Source organism: Sinocyclocheilus rhinocerous, unplaced genomic scaffold (genome assembly GCF_001515625.1).
Source record: "Sinocyclocheilus rhinocerous isolate Xijiao unplaced genomic scaffold, SAMN03320098_v1.1 scaffold686, whole genome shotgun sequence".
In the NCBI taxonomy this organism is placed as follows: Eukaryota; Metazoa; Chordata; class Actinopteri; order Cypriniformes; family Cyprinidae; genus Sinocyclocheilus; species Sinocyclocheilus rhinocerous.
In genome coordinates this window covers 311,482-316,315 of record NW_015647963.1, presented here as the reverse complement: position 1 = coordinate 316,315, position 4,834 = coordinate 311,482, and the positions used below count along the sequence as shown (strand labels likewise).

At 35.4% G+C, this 4,834-nt stretch overlaps 1 pseudogene; it reads right to left on the bottom strand.

Moving 5' to 3' along the window:
• Positions 1-2,266, bottom strand: part of LOC107709511 (E3 ubiquitin-protein ligase TRIM39-like) — a 6,400-nt pseudogene extending 4,134 nt beyond the window's left edge.
• Positions 2,267-4,834: the final 2,568 nt, after the last annotated feature.

Below are 4,834 nucleotides of genomic sequence, written 5' to 3'. Positions count from 1 at the left end.
GTAGGTATGTGGGGGCGTGTTCGAACGAGCCGTTTTAGGTAGGTGTGGCTGACAACTAACTTTTATAAAGAATATCTCTTTGGATTTGAGACTTTAGTCTTTGCAACTTTACAGATCTTCTTTATGCACCAAGAGCTTGTAACACTCCAAAGAGAAAGGAAAAATTGAAATCGCATCATATGACCCCTTTAAATATATATTTAAAGAGATTCACTCAAAAAGGAAAATTCTCTCATCTACTGACCTCATTGTTACTTGAAACATTTTTTTCTTAATCCATTTATTTCAGCACATTTATTATGCAGACTGAAATATTATGAGGCATACCATTATTAATTGGAATTATTTTTTTCCACTCACCTTTCTCAGCTCTACTGAGTGCTGGATCTCTTGAATCTTCTTCATTCTGTTCTGGATCATCTGCTGCACGTCTGTCTGTGTCTGAAGCAGCTGATTCTACAGACAGAGAAAAAGAGAGAGCTTCCATCGAAGTCTGTTTTTGAATAAGGATTTTGATGTGCTTTTACTTTAGACAATGTACATTTTATATCTGTATATAATCTTATAGAAAAGAAACCTACATAAGTGTTTGTCCAGTCAAACTGAATGAAATGAAAGGGACAATCCCTTGAAAAAGTCTTGCAATTTCAACACAGAGAAAGGAACTACATTTAATGGGAGTTTAAAGTGTTTGAGTCCTGTGGTCTCCTTCAGTGCAGGACAGACACACACACGTCTGATCATCTCTGCAGAACAGCTCCAGAGGTCTCTCGTGTTTCTGGCATATACAGTATAATCCTCCAGATTTTCCACAGCGCTGATCAGTGTGTGTTTCTTTAGACGTGGGACTCTGTGATGAGGCTCCAGGTGAGTCTCACAGTAAGAGCTTTGACACGTCAGGCAGGACTTCACGGCTTTCTGCTTTCTTTCATCACAGAAGTCACACAACACCTCAGATTCTTCTTGATTGAGCTTCTCCTTAAAGTGTTGCACAACCTCTCTGAGGGTTGTATTAATCTTGATAGCAGGTCTTCTGCTGAATGTTTCTTTACAGAGTGGACAGAAGCAGGTATGTGTGATTGTCCAGCACTTATTCAGGCAGGTTTTGCAGAAGTTGTGTCCACATGGAGTGGTGACTGGATCAGTGAACACATCCAGACAGATGGAGCACTGGAGCTCCTCATTTAGTGGACCACTGGAGGATGCCATGACTGACAAAACAAACAATATACAATCCACTCTACTTAGATGAACAACTTTGATAATACTGAGGTACACTTAAATAGTTGGCCCTAGCTGTATATTCTGACAAAATATGTATATTCCAAGTGACACGTAAATTACAGATTTCATTGAATCTATCTGCTACTTTTGACACCCACATCTCATGCACTGGCAGGATAGTTAAACTGGGGTAAATTGCTTTGGACTGTGTGCACTGTTTGTGGTGCTTTCCAAGTTCTTTAACAACTAACAACTATAGGCTACACAGGTATGACTGTAATTCAGAACGTAAATTCTTATCAGTCTGTTAAACTAGTTCAACTTGTTGGTTAACTTTTCTATTTCCTCTTCAAAAAGCTGAAATTAAAGTCATTTCACGATCATGTCCATGGCCATGTTTTATCTCATACAAAAAACTAAAGGTAACAAAATAAGGTCATTTTATGTTTGGAGTGGAAATAATACAGTAAGCCTTCTAATAAAAGTAATTATAAGTTAAACTAACCACTGTTTATACCAAAATCAAAGAACTTAATATTCATTTCTGTCCTGTCGAAGACAAAAACAAAGTACTGAAAATAGTGTCTTCTGGAGACATCTGTCTTTACATCAAACAGATCATAAAATAATGTTCTTTCTGTATACAACACACAACACAGCTAGAAAGGGTGACATTAGTAGCAAATTTGTCTTTCTTTTTTGTGGCTAATTGTAGCAGTATCATGGCCATTCTTTAATTTAATGTAGTCTGCTGTAATTATGTAATTACAGCAGACTACTATTTGTAATTATGCTTATTTACTTGTTTTTGGACATATGTCTGCAGTTCAAGTACTTTACGTTTCTGTTGTGTGACATGACAGCAGATATAAAACTTGACTTTAAATGAATGACATACTTAATAATATTCAGATACTATTTCAGAAATAAAAACTACTGAAAAAGCTTTTACATTTCCATCACTTACCTGTGAGTGAATATTAGATGTGATGATTAAAGTCAGTGTCTGAATAAAAAGGTTCTTGTTTGACAAAGCTTCCAGCTCGTCTGTTTTTTGTTTCACCTTCACTGAATTCATTAACTCACCTGCAGTGATGTCATACTGTAGCTCCACCCATAATCATGAATATGGAGCAGTTCTAAGGTGACCAGATGTCACGTTTTTCCCGGGGCAGTCCCGTATTTCAGCTCTATTTTTCTTTAGAAAAAGTCATGTTTTGTTCCGTATTTATCTAGGTAGTGTTGAAGGTAGCCAAGCTCGTCTTAGAACAAAATTACCATCCAATCACAATTAGTTATCGATTAACTTGCAGTTAGTGAAAAAGGCGGAATTGTGCTGAATGATACACATCGAAGCTCAAAATTTCCTACGTGTGCAGTATCTAACATAAATGCCGACGGTTATGGCTTACCATGAACGTAAACAGGTGGGTGAAAATGGGATATGTGTCAGTATTACATCCATGCATTTGGTCTTAAAGGGACAGCAGTCTTGTTAAAGTCTGTCTTGTTAAAGGGGTCATATGATGTTGCTAAAAAGAACATTATTTTGTGTATTTGGTGTAATGAAATATGTTTATGCCGTTTAAGGTTAAAAAAACACATTATTTTCCACATACTGTACATTATTATTTCTCCGATATGCCCTGCCTTTCTGAAACGCGTCGACTTTTACAAAGCTATAAGTTGCATCAACGATTTAACAGACTTTAATTGCAGTGTTCTTAATCTTTATAAGTTAGTAGTACTGTTCGGGTTTACAGTGTGGGGGCGTGTTAGAACGAGCCGTTTTAGGCAGGCGTGGTTGACTCTTTTTATTTATAAAGAATATCTCTTTGGATTTGAGACTTTAGTCTTTGCAACTTTACAGATCTTCTTTATGCACCAAGAGCTTGTAACACTCCAAAGAGAAAGGAAAACTTGAAATCGCATCATATGACCCCTTTAATGTTAATAAAACAACAAAAGATGTTAAATAAATGTATATGTGTTAAATAAATCTATTGTATCTGAAAAACGAGTTTATTTCATTTGTATCATTCTCTATTGTATTTGTCTTATTGTTTGTAATTTGCTTATTTCTTCTTTATATAAAATATATGGAATGATATTGCGGATTATTTTCAAAAGGAATTGCAAATTGTTTAAAATCACTAAAGAAAGACACCGGTGTGTTTACTCTGTTTTTACATCTTTGTTTTTCTCTCTATGAAAACCTTCTCCCTACGTAAAGGAAACCATAATTTCTTAAATCTGACTGAATGCTGTGTTAAATAACGGCGATTTTATAAAGCCTTTTAAAATATCTTATTTCTGCTATCAGTAAAATGAAACTAAAGCGTTTATAGTAATTTTGTAAGTTTTTGATCAATGTAGATGTTGTACTCATGATGTGTTTGTGTTTAGGTGTTGATCATGAGCGCTCAGGTGGATGTGATGTGCTGTAAATCAGTCTGTCCATGCTGAATATTGATGGTTTCATCACAGAAATCTGTCAGCTGAAGAAAGAGTTGGCGACTCTGGAGATAAAGTTGATGGAGAGAAACCACAAACTGAACGGAGAGGTTTGTACAGGATAAAGATTCACTTCATCCTTTACCTGAATGATAAATGCTAAATGTTACCAATAATATACAGTTAGGTCCATATATATTTTTAGACACAGGCACAATTTTTATTTTAGCTTTTGACCAAAACTTATTCAAGTTACAGTTATATAATATGGACTTAAAGTGCACACTCTGAGCTTTAATTTGAGGGTATTTTTAAGGAATTGCAGCTCTTTAATATGTACCGCCCCCTTTTTCAAGGGACCATAAGTAAATTTGACAATTGACTCAAAAGCTGTTTCATGGACAGGTGTGGGATATTCCTTCATTATTTCTACATCAATTAAGCATTAAAAGGTCTGGAATTGATTCTAAGTGTGCCATTTGCGTTTGGAACCTGTTGCTGTGAACCCACATCATGCAGTCAAAGGATCTCTCCATAGAAGTGAAACAGACAATTGTTAGGCTTCAAAAACAAAACAAATCCATCAGAGAGATAGCAGGAACATTAGGAGTGGCCAAATCAACAGTTTTGTACATTCTGAGAAAAAAAGAACGCACTGGTGACAGGGTTGGGTACCGAACTCGTGCCTCTGTATGCATGAATGGCGGAAACGCGGTTTTGTTTACTACACAAATACTGAAGCAAGCGTGACGCTCGCGTGAATTTCGGCCTCTGCGTTTTACTATATGACGGCATTAACACAAAAACGTAATCTCCAGAGCTGCTGTGAGAGTCACTTCGCGAGAATTTTACCGTTTCATTTAAGAAAACTAGCATCAACATACTGTATACACACAGAAACTTCATGGCAACCTGTCAAAATAAAAGTACGGTTTAACATGTAACAGAAATATATTACTCTTGTATTACTTTTGTACAGTATAATGTACATCTTTAAATATTCCATTTTCTATCAAATTTAAATAAAACAATTAAATGATAAAAATAAATATTCACTTAATCACTTAATTGTAGAAAAACATTATACAATTATTAGCCTATTAAAAATGTTTTAAAGGAATATTCACACAATTTTTCTTCCATGTATTAATTTCAA